We start from the raw sequence: 15,318 nt of genomic DNA on the forward strand, positions 1-15,318 counted from the left end.
ATCCGACCACTAACCCTCCTTTTCTACCCCAAACAAAGCTCTTATTTCCCTCCCTGGAGAAATTTTTGAGCCTCCCTTTCAGCAGGGTTAGAGCCCATCAGAACGACGGCAGGACTCATTTCACAGACAAGCCCATCTCCCCCTACTTCTTGCCTTTACTTCAGACGTGACCTTTTGATTTCTCGGGTAGAGTGTAAATTACATGTCGCCAGCATAAAATATTAAATCCAATTTATATTTAATTATTGATGTTATTATGTATTCCATAGTAATGGCAGAAGGAAAAAAAAAAAATAATCCACCCCACCATTAAATAGCTCGGTTGCATTAGCAGCTTCTTGAGGTTAGATATCTTCCTCCGTTCCTTCTTAACGGTAAGATTGATGGGTATGGGGAAGTTTGTAAATAGTCTTCCAGAAATATTTTATCTGATTATTGTACCTATAAAAGGGAGCGGGGAGGGGGGAGAAAGGGCCTTTTTAAACCGCTACTAATTATTTGTTCAGCTAAAGGGCAAACAGCTCGGTGAGCTGTGTGCGTCTGATGCTCTCCAGCAACCCCACTGGAGGTCGGCAGCTCCAACAGCCCCCGTAGGCAGAGACGGGGCCGTGGAAACCAGCCTGGGTTTAAGAAAAAAAAGACGGTGGAGAACCACAGTGTTTTTTTTCCAGCTGAGATTTAACCAGTATGTTAGACTTGAGTTTGACATTTTTACTAAAATATTAATCAATTCTATTTCGACTTGATTAAGCTAATTTTCTCCCCATATATATTTAATGCCAAAGCCACCCAAGGTGTGCAGGGCTTCGTTGCGTTGGTTTTGCTCCTGTGGTCCTTACACGGGATGAAAGGGATTTACGGACATCCAGCACGGACCAGGCTGCCACTGGGGAAAAGCTCATCCCACCACCCAAAAACGCTGCAAGGCTGAACCACCCAAACCACCTTCACCCCCCACCACAGCAGCTTCACATTCACCATAACGCAACAATAATTCAATTTATTTCTGCAGCACCCATGCCCCTCACCAGCATCCTCAGCTCCCTGCTCAGCACAATAAAAACAACATTATCCCCCTCACTTAAAATTCAAATCAATAGACCAAATGGAGAGAATCTGACTAAGAAAAGTAAAGAGCAATAATTCATCTGGGGGCTGACAGCAGGCCACTAAGTACTCAAGTGTCACGGCACTGGGTGACAACCTTTGGGACCGGCCGAGCTTCGGAAGCAACAGGGAGAAGTTTCTCCAGCCCAAGTACATCACAGAGCTGCTCCCGTAAAAGACCCTCATTCAAACAAATAGGCAGGTTCCTCGATATCCCCCCCACCTCCTCGTCTGGATCATAGGATATCCTGAGTTGGAAGGGACCCATGAGGATCATAAGTCCAACTCCTGGCTCCACACAGGACCATCCGAATCAGAGCATATGCCTGAGAGCATTGTCCAGACACTTCCTGAACTCAGTCAAGCTCGGTGCTGTGACCACTTCCCTGGGGAGCCTGTTCCAGTGCCCGACCACCCTCTCAGTGAAGAACCTTTTCCTGACATCCAACCTAAACCTCCCCCGTCGCAGCTTCATGCCGTTCCCTCGGGTTCTATCACTGCTCACCAGAGGGAGGAGATCAGCGCCTGCCCCCTCGCTCCCCCTCGTGAGGGAGCTGTAGGCCGTGATGAGGCCTCCCCTCAGTCTCCTCTTCTCGAGGCTGAACAAACCAAGGGACTTCAGCCTCTCCTCATACGTCTTCCCCTCTAGACCCTTCCCCATCTTTGTTGCCCTCCTTTGGACACTCTCCAATAGTTTTATGTCCTTTTTGTACTGTGGCACACAAAACTGCACGCAGTACTCGAGGTGAGGCCGCACCAGCGCAGAGTGGGACGATCCCTTCCCCAGGCCGGCTGGCAACGCCGTGTTGATGCACCCCAGGGTACGGTTGGCCTTCCTGGCAGCCTGGGCACGCTGCTGACTCCTGTTCAACTCGCTGCCGACCCAGACCCCCAAGTCCCTTTCAGCACGGCTGGTCTCCAGCGTCTCATCGCCCAGCCTGTGTGTACAGCCAGGGTTCCTCTTCCCAGGTGCAGAATCCAGCACTTGCCCTTGTTAAACCTCACGTGGTTGGTGATGCCCAGTTCTCCAATCTGTCCAGATCCCTCTGCAAGGCCTCTCCACCCTCAACGGAGAGGAGTTCGGCAGAGCCCGGGGAGCAGCTCGGCGCAGCTCTGCACGCCGGCTGCGGGTGATGCTCCAGCGGGAGCTGCAGGGCCAAACCTGCACATTTAGTGACATCCAAATGCTCTGCAAGTTTCCTGAGCTGTCGTCTTAAAAGTCAAAAACACCGAGTGTGTTATGTCAGCGTTTCAAAACAAAGCGCTCCCACTGCTTGATGGGAAGGGGTCTTTTTTTTTTTCTTTTTTTTGGGGGGGGGATAGAAATGCTCCTTAGCACCCTGTAAAGTACTTCAGAAGCCCTTTCCAGTCAGTTCAAAAGAAAACACTGTGAATTTTTTTTCTTTCAGCTCACTGAAAAGCTTTGCCAGTATTTCCAGGGAGCCAAGTACCCAGTCAGCTGCTGACCACCCCAGCCCAGCACTGTGCAGAGACCCCCTAAAGCTGCTGGGCCAGAGACCACAGGGGACAACCCGGTTCCTCCTCTGGTCCCCAGCACCAGCCCTGGGCTGCCCAAATTTTACCCTTTAGCTGCCTGCCAGCCCTTGCTTTTCCCAGGACCCCAACACACAAGGCCCTTGAGCATATTGTGAGATATTTCAGCATCACGACAGCTCCGAGGAGCAGCAGCAGCTTTCAAGACTCACGTTTGCCGAAGCAGCCCCCGGAGTTTGCAGCACGGGAGCAGCTGAAAGCCCCTCCGCCGGCTCTCCGGGGAGATGCTGGCATGCAGCACAGCCACAATCCCCAGCAGCCATCGCATCACCTCCCCTCCCTCCCACCGACTGCGGCTGATTAATCCCTAATTGCCTCCAGCCTGTCCCACTGGAGCTGCCTTGTGGGGCAGCTCAGGTGCCAGGCGTTTGACCCTGCCTCTTATCACCCCCCAAATTGTGCCAGCTCCAAACTGCAGGTCTGGACTTCATTTCTGAATGCACCAGACCCCAAAGGGGTTTAACCAGGGGCCAGACTGCAGCACGGCACTGACTCTGCACCCTTCCTACCTTGCCATGATGTGTGAGAAAGGAAAATTTGTCCCAAAGGGACCAAGGGGCTGAAGTTGCCTCATGCAAGCCCAGGGGATGTGCTGGCTCCCGGAGCACAGGAGCATCCACCTGTGCTGCGCAGCTCCCCAAGGGCTGCAGGGTCCCAGCACCATGGTGGGGCTGGAACTGAGGGAGAAAACAAGAATATTGGGTCTTTTCATTTATTTAAATGCTCAGGTCTCAGCTTTTCCCAGGTTTTCATCAGGACAGAGCAGCTGGGAATTTCAATGCTGCAGGATGCCTGTGTGTCGAAGCACCCAGATGCTCCTGGGGACAGCCCCTTCCCTTTCAGCAGCTCCTCGCTTCAAATATAAATTATCCCCCTCTCCCGGGGAGCTCAGCAAAGCTGCCCATCTGGGGATGCAGCTCCACTTGCCCCGGGCCGTGCTGCCAGCGCTGGCGATCGATAAACGCGTCCGGCCACGGGAAGGCGAGTGATGGACCGTTCTCCTCCCACCCCGCGCCATTGGCAGGCTCTGCCCAGCTGCTTGCACAGCCTGGATCCAACCCCTCCGCGCTTCTCAAGTGTCATAGCTCTTTGATATTTTTTTTTTCCTTTTTCTCTTTTTCTTTTACCTATTTTTCCCCCTTGGGGCCCAGCACCAGGACAGGCAAACCCTCCGCTACCCTATCACCCAGCCCTGCTTTGGCACCTCCATGGCCGAAACCCTCCCATCCCGCTCGGCCAAGCGGTTAGTTACGTTATTAATTAAAGCAAGCTGTCGTGCCCAAGAGATTTATTTTCTTTGCCGTATCTTGAGCAGTAAATGCCACTCAGAGAGCTCAGAAGACCATGTCAGATCCAATCAGCTTCTGAACAGGCTTTTTTTTGTTCCTTGTCCCCCTTGATTTTGACCAATTGCTCTTTGCCATCCCCAGGAAGGAAGCAAGTGTTGCGCTACACCCGTGCCGCTCCCACCGCCACCTCTGCACCCTCAGCACCGCGGTGCCACCCCTGCACCGGCCTGGGCCCCCATCTGTCTTAATTACCACCCCCCTGCTAATGAGTACGGGCTTTTTATCCCACTCAGTTACCCCATGTGATGCCTAAATCAGTTCCAGTCGTGTCCTCTGCCCGGACCTCCGATCAGGCAGCATCGATTCCCTAATCGTGTTTGTCCACGTCCTAATCTCTGCATTTACTTTAATGGACATTTATATATATGAATTATAGCCCAGGTCATGATGTTTCTCAGAAATACTCAGAGAGCGCCCAGCAAACACCGCACACAGGCGTCAGGGACCAGCACAACCCCACGTTGGGGACCCAGAGGGATTTCTACACCTAAAAATATACGGCCTGGATTAGCTTTTAATTTTATTTTTTTTTCCTGAAGACCCAAATCCAAGTTGCAACGGTACATTTTACAGGCACGCGCAGACAAATCCCTGCTTGCCTGTTGTCCTGGGTCAGCGACCCACCTGCGGGGATGTGCAGGGACCCCCACCACCGATGGCACCATGGAGCAGTGGGCACTGTCACAAGCGATGGCAAAGCCACCACACCAAGCCGATACCTCCTGCCAAGACACTGCTTCTAAACAAGTGAAATAACTGCCCCGGGTGGACGGGGGGGGACTCAGCGGCCCTTGCCCCCCCCCGCACGGTCTCCCCTCAGCCCCGGGCAGACGGGGGTCCAGGAGAGGCGACCGTGGGTGCACGGATCCTGCCAGGAGCTCCGCTTTGTGCCACCGTCAAGGAAGGGATCGAGCCGCCCAGTCTGGGGGAGCAGCCAGGGAAACACCGCAGCTGAGAGGGAAGGAAAAAGCAAAAGACAAACCGGCCCAGGCTCAGGTTTTGGAGGGAGGAGGGCTGGCAAAGGGAGACGGATGGGGAGGCTCTAACGAGCAGAGCTAAATGCTCAGAGGGGACTCGTAGATCACGCTCGGGCTCGACTCAGCCCCGCTGCAAGGGGTGAGCGCAGTCCGCATCCCGCTCGCTCCGTACAAACCCATCTGGGCTCCGGAGGCTTCCCAGGATGAAGATGTTTCCCCCTCTCCCGCCTCCTCGGCTAATTTTACTCCGTCTGGCCGGAGCTCGCAGCCCCTGGTTCTCGTTACGCCCCCCGCCGCGCACCAGCGCAGGCACGCAGCATTTTTGTAAAGTTACAGGGTAGCAGAAATATCCTTGTTTTGTTTTTCCTTTGGCCACTCTGTTGTGCTTCCAAAGTTGGGAAAAAATTACGATGTAGCAAGGGGGGGGGGGGGGGGAAAAAACAGGCAAACCCAACCAACACAGATTAGGCAAATGCATAAATAACTTCTGTTCTTTGGGGGTTGATTGTGCTCCAGAGCGGAAGAAGGGGGAGGACAGAAGGAGAGAAGAAATTCAAAGTCTAAAAAATTGGAGTTTGTTTATTAAAAAAAAAAAAACCCAACCAAAAATCCGTACAAGCGGTGACGCCAGCCCCGGCCAGCCCATCGTGCTCCATCCCTGCGGAGACGACCCGTCGGCTGCGGCTCCCCGTCACCAGCCCCAGCCCAGGATCCCTGTCCCACAGCGGTGACCTGCTTGGGGGAAAAAATAATCCCTGTTTCCTTCTCCTTGCTGTTCCTGGCAGATCCTCCCTGGCACCCGCCTGGACGGGGCATGAGAGCAGGTCCCCACCTCTTGCCACCACGCTGAGCCCTGGACAGGGCGATGCGAGGGAGGGAGATGAGGACGAGCTGCAGGTGATTAAGGGAGAGATGTAAAACCTCAGTGAGAGGGAGAGCAGTGAGGTCAAAGAAAAGGGAAGGCACTGGCAGGGGAAGGAGGGGCTCTGGCCCCAAAAAGAGGGCAAATAGCGCTGGCCAGAACGGCTAAATGCGTGCTTGGAGCTGTACACGGTGCAGGGGGTGAGCTGGCAGCGGCAGTGAGCAGGACCAGGAGCTGTTACTGGCCCCCAGTGGGGGGGGGGGGGGGGCAGGCTCTGGGAGCCGCTGCAGCCCCAGCAGCCCAAATTTCTGCGCATAGCACGTCCGAAAGCCACGGCCCCAAGGGCCGAGCAGGAACCTGCAACTGGGCTGGAGCCGAGGGAACCGCGGGCAGCGCTCGGGCCCTCGAGGTTTTCATCGCAGCCATTCCCCAAAGGGAAAACCACAAGGAACAGAGGGTATAAAGCACAAAACACCGTGTTTTCCCCCAAAATGCAAGAGTTGAAGCCATCACGCCCCTGGCTGCTGCGTGGACGGGTGCAAGGTGGGCGCCGGGAGGAAATCGTCCCAGCGGCGGGTGAGGAAGCTGCGGGGCCGGGTCTGGATCCGGCACACAGTCCTGGTTAACACATGTCGCAAAACTGAAAGCCAAATGGAGAAGGAAACAGAAGGTGACAGTAGAGATACCGTGACTAAAGGGATCTTCCAGGGCCGGTTAGAGGAACTGGCTTTGCCTTGAGGTGGTCGGGGATGTGCTCGAGAGCGACGCACAGCCCCGCAGATACCATCGAAATGCCACCCAGGTGGTTACAAGAATGACAGATAAAGGCGGCCGAGCAGGAACAGATTTGCAGAAGTGACACCCTCCGGGGCTCAGCACCAGTTTTGGCCAGGCCTGGTGGTTTCTCTGTTTATTGTCCCAGCAAACAGCTACCCCCCAACCCCCCTGCAGCCAGAGCAGCCTTCCCAAATCCAGCCCCGGACCAGCACCCTCTGAGAGTTTCCTAACCCCAGCCAAGGTTTCGGGGCAGGCAGAGCATTGGTGCAGAGGCACATGGCATCAGCACACCTCTAAGGTTTCCCATTGCCAAAAAAAAAAAAAAAAAAAAAAAAAAAAAAAAAAAAAATCACCTTTTGGTCTTGCAGTTAAATGCCTTTTTACTACACTTGAATGCCCAAATATTTTTGCATCAGTGCGTTTTTTGCTTTGGCGCATTTATCACCTCGCACAAAGGAGGAGACAACCGCTCAAGGGGTTCCCAAAACAGGGAAATCATTTGCACCCCCCAGCAAAGACGAGCATCATGGAGCCCTCCCAGCACCCATGGGTGTCCCCAGGAGAAGGATGCTCTGGGCAGCTCTCACAGGAGCATCTCCCATGGGATGATCACAGAGGATTGAGACAGACCATGGCTCAGGGGGACTTACAGCACCGGAGGGGTGCAGACCTGAGCTTGCACTTCCCCACGGACCAAACAGCCCCGCACACGAACATCAGCTCCCGGGTTTGATCCTCCACGAGAGCCAAGCAAACTCAGCTTGCTCGCAGGCCCTCTCTGCTCCTTTCACCAAAGTTTCACCATATTAAGCAGCTGAACTGCATCATCCAAGGAGTGTCAAATTGGTTTTAAATGGTTCTAATTATAACCAGGAAGTTTTAAAGTGTGTGGGTGGAAAGGAATGCAGCAGATTAATTTAACAGCAGTTACCACGGCACAATAGTCCTTCAATTAAGAGTTCTTTCTGGCTGGGTGTTGTTTTTTTTTTTTCTTCTTTTCCCTGTTAATAATAAATGTCACAAATGAGAATAGACATATTACTTCATCAGATGCCTTGGCATATCTTGTCGCCGAAAGCCTTTTGTGCAGAAATAGTAGCTGAAAGGGTAATTTTATAGGGCTTAGCACTCACTTAACACTTTCGGGGCCAAAATCAGGCCTCAGAAGGAACCCAATAAGCTGCACCTGTTTACATCCCAGCAGAATCCAGCTCCACAACCACAAAAAAAAAAAAAAAAAAAAATTCCTTGTGTAGTAGCAGGGTTTTGCTCTGGTGTGTCAGACATGAGCCTGGCTGAGGAGCATCCTGCCGCCCGCGGCTGGAGAGAGCCCAGGGTGCAGCACGGGGAGCTCAGCTTTGCACTCCCAAAATGTTCCCACTCGGCTGCTTCTGGTTTTCCAGCCCTGTGAACCCGAGTACTGCACCTTCCGTGGGGTGACTTTGTGGTGCGTGGGATGAAGCAGGATTCCGCTCCAGCTCCCCACGGTCGGGGAAGGGACCAGCTTCCTCCCCTCTCCGGCTTTGAACAGCATGGGGGTTCCCAAAATCCAGGTGTCCAGACGGGAAATGACACATATCCTAGCGCTGCTCTGCAAGGAGAGAGGCTGCGCGTAGGGCTCGGGGTGTCCCACGGGGAGCAGCCTGCACCCCAACTCCTTCCCGCTGCTCGTTACCAGCCACGACGTGCAGCGACGCCTGTGCAACAACGTGCCCCAACACACCACGTCACCCTGCTCCGCGGTGAGCAACGAAGTGCATCTCACATCTCCTGGAAAAGAGATACCGTGGCCCCATCTCTCTTCTTTGAACTCCTCTCATTAAAGCCATCAAACCCCAACCCTAATTGCTTTCACACCTGAAACGCCGGCTGGGTTTCCAGCGTCCCTCTCCGGAGTCGCACAGCATGCCAGGATGAGCTCCCACGTCCCTGGCCATCCTCCCCCGCCTTTGCAATCCGCTTTTTCCTCCCAGGTCTCTGCTGCGGCCGGGCAGGTTTCTCTTTGCGGGTGGAAGTTTTCCCCGGATCTGGCTCCCAGCGCTGCGGAGGGGAACCCGCCAGCCCTGGCCTTGCCTGAAATAGCCTTTACCGTTCTTTTTTTCTTCTTTGAAAGGTTTATTCTGGTGGGTAATGATGGGGGGAGACCGCTGGGATAGGGGAAAACCACGGAGCAACCCAACCCAGGCAGTTAATGATGAGGGAGGATGCAGCGGCCACGGTCAGGAGACAAAAATACTGGGAAGAACGACCAGAAGCATCTTTAAAAAGAAAATCTGTGGCTGGTGAGAGGCGCAGGGAGATGGAGGGGGGAGGTGTCAGGAGACACCCCAATGCTTCCGGGCTCCCCAGAGCACTGGGCAGAGGATGGTAAGGAGGGGCACAGCCCCTCCGCTGGTTTGGGTGCCCCATGGACCCCCAGCACCTCTGGGTTTGCACCCAGGAGTGGTGTACTGGGAGCACTGGGAGCCCTGCGGGGAGCTTGCCCCTGTCCCCCCGCCCCGGCATTGCCGATGAACCGCAGCTTGGGGGTGAGGTGCCTGCCGCTTACCAGCACCGGCTGTCCGTTAATATTTAATGATGGCTAAAGCGTGCTTCCCACGCAGGGGGGCTCGCCGCGGGGTTACCAGAAAGCGACTGATCGGACTGGGAGAGCTCGATCTCTGCAGTGGCAAAACTGCACGGGCAGGGGGTGGCAGCAGGGACAAGAGGCGTCCAAAATGTTCGATGGGGCCCACACGGGACAGGGACATGTCCCCCGGAGCTGCAGCAGCATCGCCCTCACCCAGCGCTTCCCCGGCCATCCTGCATTTGCCAGGAGGTCAGCGCTTGCTCGCAATGCCCGGAGAGCATCCCTGCACACCACCAAGTACTGGAAAACAGCAAAGACTGACTAATATTCCCCAAAATCCGGCTTCGTTTTTGTGATTTGTGTTCACATTTGGCCAATGCAATATTGAACAGATGCCTGGAGGGACTTTGGTACTTAAAAACAACGCACAGGAGGTAAACAGGGAGATTTATTATTTTACTTTTGTGGTTTTGAGATAGTTTATGACACCAGGCTAATAACTCACAAACCAAAATCTTCATTGATCAGGGGAAACGTTACGTTATCCTCCCTCCGCACCCGGAGAGGCTGCTCCCTGGCAGCCACCCTCTGCCCCGCTGCGTGCTGGGGACAGGTCTGTCCTGGCACATCGCTGGGGTGCACCCGGCAGGACGGCCACGTCCCAAGCCCCATGTCGCACAGCAGGGAGGGAAGCAAATCCCCAGTGTCCAGGGCAGCCCCTCGGGACCCCCGCGATGCCGTGGACTCAATATTACTCGTGCTGGGACCAACAGCAGGAGCGTCCCTGCCCCATGCTGCCCAGCTCGCAGCATCCCCTTCCGGTCTCCTTCTCCCTCCTAATTGCAACAGTGGGACCACAGGTCCCATCCTTCCCCGTTATTGACAGTTAATTAATTGCCACTTGTCACATTCCCCCTGGGGAACTGTCTGCCCCTAGTGATTGATCCCTGCTGCTGCTGGGTTTTGGGAGCCTCGAAGGCATCCCCATCCCGCAGGGGCCGGTGGAGAACCAGCCAGGCACCTCTCGAAACGGCCGTGCACAGAGTGCGGCCCTGCGCCGGGGCGGCTGTGCCGGTGGGCGATGCCCGAGGGTGGCACATTGGCCGAGCCGTTTCCTGGCCAGAGCCCGGCAAGGGGAGAAACACAGAGGCGAGTACCCCAGGCCACTCTCCCGTTGTCTCGCACCGGCATGTTTCTGTGATATATACTGTAAATCTGCTTCATTTGAAATTCACGGTTAATGACTGAGGTGCTCTCATCCAGGAAACTCCGCGAGGTTCCGGCTTTTAAGGGAAAAGATGTAACCGGGCAGGCGTTGACAAGCGCTGCGGAGAGCTGCCCTGCTCTCCAGGCACTTAAGAAGTCTCCAAAAGAAACATCAACCCCCCCGGGAAGGCTGGGATTTATCGGTCCTTAGGGCTGCGAATCCCAAACCATCCCACCCCACGTCCCCCAGCCCATCGTCCCAATTCAAGCTACGATCCCGGACCGACGGGCTGTAACGTGGATGGGGAAGGCTTGGCCAAAGCTTGCCCACAGCCCCTTGTTTGGCCGGCACCGGAGGCACCCAGCGGGACCCTCCGTGCGGTCCCGGGGGAAGGAAAACAGGGTGGATTTTCCATTTTGCCCGCATGCTGCTAGCATTAAAGGCAAACCGTTGCCATCATTTGAACTATATGATCAGGAGCCTAATTCAATACAATCAGGCTCATTGTTTGAGGGTTGAGCATTTAGCTGAAACCCTAAGCCAGCCCTGCAGTAATTTGGCTGGGGAGGAATTGATTTTGACCATCAGCACTTTCTCATTTTCAATAGAGTACGAACGTAACCAGGTTAATTTCTGTTAAGCACATTACCCAGGTACTTTTTGCTCTCCAGCCCAATGATTATGTGTCTGATCTGAAAGATTATAATTGCAACCCAACAGGACACAAACAGTAGCCCGTGATTGAAAGGAACCGGACTGAAAGAAAACCAGCTTCTCTTCTACCTAAAACCCAAACAATCTTCACGTTTCCCCTCTCTCCGAATTTCTTCATGGTTAATGACTACACGCAATAAAGCAGCATTATGAGATCTGTTCCAATAAGTAAATATGTTCTTATTAATCTTAGCTTCCAATATACTAGTATGTCACCCATCTCCCCGGATTAATGCGTTTAATGAAAGTTTGATTTGGTGCTATTCAAGTTTTAGGGCTGGTTTTCCTCTTCTTCACCCAAACCAGCGCTTCTGCTTGCAAAGGGTTTCCCAGTGTGGTCGCTCCCAGTCCCCCCCGTGGGTCCCAGCCCCGGGGGGTCCCGGCCACGTGGGCATCCCGGGTGCTGCCTCTTTTCCCGACCCCAATTTTCGTTGACAAAAAGGATTTCGCCGCAGGTCTGAGGTTCCCAGATGCCGGCACGCTGCCGGGATGGCACTGCAGCGAGCCGGCCCAGCGGGAGCACGGCGAGCCAACCCCGTATGTGCCACGCATGCTCACCCCTGTGGCTTTCCCCAAAATCAGAGGTGGGGAAGGGTCCCCGCGCCGCTGCCCGGTTGAGGACGTTAATCGAAGGGCTGGGACCGGGATGAGCGCTGGTTTCCCTTGTCTGCAGCCCTGCCTGTACATTATTTCTCCTGATCATCATAACATTCTTCCGCTTCTAAAGCACCTTTCATCACGAAACAGGATGGAGCGCGGCAGCTGTTGAACAGCATGGAGCTGCGCTGCACAGGCAGGGACGGGCAGGAAGTGGAAGCGGCTCCTGCAGCTGCTGGGACCGCGCAGGAGAGCTGTACTCACGCCACCGCATGCCGGGGCCTTATCACATCCCCCAGCACGCTCACGGCTCCCTTCTGACACGCAAGAACCCCATGTGGCAGGTTGCACGTGACGGCACCGATGTGACATGGGACGGCTGGGCAGGGTCAAGCTCCCCTGTGGGACCAGGGGGAGAAGAGCTGTCCTTGGCCGCAGCAGAGCATCACGCCTGCCTGCCCTCTCCAGCAGCTCCTACACCCAACGCAAGGACCCACGGTGCTGCGGGTCTGACCTGCGGCAGTGCGGGTCCAAGTTATGGCATTGCACACCCAAGCCACAGCATTGCATGTCCAAACCACGGCATTGCACGTCCAAACCACAGCATTGCATGTGCAAGCCATGGCACTGCACACCCAAACCACAGCACTGCATGTCCAAACCACGGCATTACACGTCCAAGGCATGGCATCGCACACCCAAGGCACAGCGTTGCACACCCACGCTTTGGTATCACAGGTCTGGCCATGGCGCCACACGCCCAGCTCAAGCCGATGCTGCGGCAGATCAGCTCCGGCAGGCAGGAGATGGAGGCTGCGCCGTGAGGCAGAGACAGCGAGGACGGACGTTGAGGGAAGAGATGCTGATGGATGCCCTGGCTCAGGACGAGGGACCGGCTGTCCCAGCGCTGCTGTGTTTAAGTGCCAGCCGGGCAGAGCGAGCTGGGCACGCTGCAGCACCTCGGTTCAGCTCCAGCTTGGGGCTGTCCTCCCTATCCACCCTCCTTCGTGGGTGGGGAATGTCCCCAGGGCTGGGGCTCGCTACCTGCAGGGGTTTGGCTCGCGTTCTGGGGAGCGCGCTGTGGCCTCTGTCCTGCTGGAACCACAAGTATTTTTCTGAGAAATGACACAAAGCCCTCCCTTCCCCCTGCCCTGACTGTCTGAGCAGCCCGAGGAGCTTCACACCGCGAAGACGCTCGGTGCCTTCACAGGGACGCTCAGCCACGCGCCCTGCAGACCCCTGATAAAAGCATCATGTTTGCTGTGGTGGACGGGAGATAACTGATGCTGTTCCCCCACTACCCCTCGACCAGGATCTTCCCCTTTGAAAAGGACAAATATAACCAAGATGAGTCAGTTCCTCCGAGCTCCCATCCCCTGTACAATATGTAACTGGAATTTTTCATTTCGGCACTGCAGGGGAGGCATAACTGGAGAAGACAATGGAGTCAGCTACGACCCAAAAAAGCAGTGCCAATTCTGTGTGCATGAGAAATAAAAACATTTTTTAATCTAAAAATAAATTAACTGTAAGTGACAGCAAGAGCAGATCTGCATGTACTCACTGTCAGCCTGCGCGGGACCGGTCCCTGCTCCTTGGCACAAGGCGGGTTTGGGCGAATTCCCTGCTCTTTCGGGCCCGGTTGGGATTCGCAGCAGTTCCAGTGAGCTGGGGAGGCACTCAGCACCTGCACCAGAAACTGGGCTCCCTGAGTTGGCATCGGACCCCAAAGCAAGTCCACAGAAGCCAGGGAAACCTCTTGGGCTTATTTTCTTACTGCATTACGGCAGTGAGAAGGGAAAAGAGGCTCCACCGCGCTCAGGGCTTGGCTGGGCCAAGGCACTGCACAAACCCATCACCCCCCCCCCCCAGTTTGCCGTGATTAAATAACGGGGTAGCGAGTACGCAAGCAGCTGATGGCCCCGCTCCGCAGCTGAGCTGCGGCCACCCCCACGCCACAGAGCAGAGCAGATATCTGGGGCAGCCTCTGGCCAGAGCCCACCCTTCTCCCCCACCACTCGCCCCTCTGCTCACTCCTAACTTGTGTTTGGAGGAGACACAGAGTGATCGAGCGCTCAGGTGCCACAAGGGACTGCCTGGATGCTCCAGGAAATAAAAGGCCAGGTCAGGGACCACAAGTGGGAGCTGCAGGGAGGGTGCAGCTGACGCCGTGTTTCATCTGTTCGAGAGCCAGACCAGCATCTCTCCCTGCTCCCAAAAGTTCTCTGACCCCAAGTGTGGCGACCAGTTCCCACACATGAGGACATGGAGACAGACCTCAAAGCACAGCACCATCTTCGGGCACGTGAGCAGGGCCAGATCCTGCTACTCTTCTTTACAAACACCAGGACTTGCTGGGACAAGGCTGAGGTTGCTGCTGCAGCGGCAGCAAGATGTTTCTCAGCTTTCCTTTGCTCCCGTCATGCACTGATTGCCTTCACTAAAAACCATTTTCATGGGGTCACCTAGACAGCTGGTGGGACACCCCTCGCTGCAAAGGGCTTGGAGCTGGCGAGGACAGGACCTAAGGGACACCTTCATGGCAGAGAGGACGGAGCTCCAGATGGAGCAGAGATATATTGGTAAAGCCGTGGCCCAAGAATTTTGACAGCGCACTGCCCAATTTAGTGTGTGATGACACCAAGCACTTCGCTGGCTGCTTCTTTCAGAAATCTCCCCTCCTCCAGCACCGCTGGTCCCTGTCCCCAGCATGCACGGAAATCTGACAACTCCCAGCCAAGCTGCAAGGACGTGGAGAAGGCAGGGGAGGGGGGATACCAAAAACCAAACCATGTCGGGACAATCCTCTCATTTTTCTTAAGATATTGTCAACAGGGCTATATAAAAGCCCTCTGCCTCCCATTCTTTGCCCCAGTCTGCTCTGTTTTACGGCACTGGCTTCGCTAGGTTGGGTTTCTTTTTTTTCCTCTGACTTGACTCCTTGCTGGGTAACGCTGTATTTGATATTTTTAATCACTCAGCATGCATCAGAGTTTGGCAGCGGAAGAAAGTGAAGTTAAAAGAGAACAGAGACAGTTCACGTTCGCCAGGGCTGCCTGCCATTGCCACAACCCTTCATCGCTTGTGCTGCATTTCCCTCTGCTGGAAAGTCACAAGTTGAAGCTGACAAGGTCAATTTAAAAAACAATTCGTTGGCCAGCAGTTTTAACCTTACAGGGTTTGGATCACTTCTTGAAAGAAAAACAAAAGTCCTGAACCCTTCCACCTTTACTGTATAAAGACATTACACATGCGTTTGTATGTGCATATCAATATTACTGATAAACCCTTATAACAAATCTACGTTTGGCTTTGTAAGGCTGGGAGAACCTGGCCACTGCAGCAATATGACAAAAATTTGGACTTTCTTTGCTCAGAAGTTACGGCAAAACTTTTTGTTTTCTGTGAGAGCTGCACCTTTCTCCCTGAGCAAACCTGTTGTGGGTAAGCTGAGCGATTCCTGGAGGGGCCGAGCAGACGGACGGCACGGACACAGGGACGCTGTTCCCTGGTTTCTCATCCCACACCAGGCCCTACCCTGGACCTCGCCGGTGCTTCCAGGTGAGCCGAGGCACAGCAGAGTTCACCTGGTTCCTGTGCTCCTT

This window comes from Balearica regulorum, chromosome 22 (genome assembly GCF_011004875.1).
Source record: "Balearica regulorum gibbericeps isolate bBalReg1 chromosome 22, bBalReg1.pri, whole genome shotgun sequence".
Taxonomy (NCBI): domain Eukaryota; kingdom Metazoa; phylum Chordata; class Aves; order Gruiformes; family Gruidae; genus Balearica; species Balearica regulorum.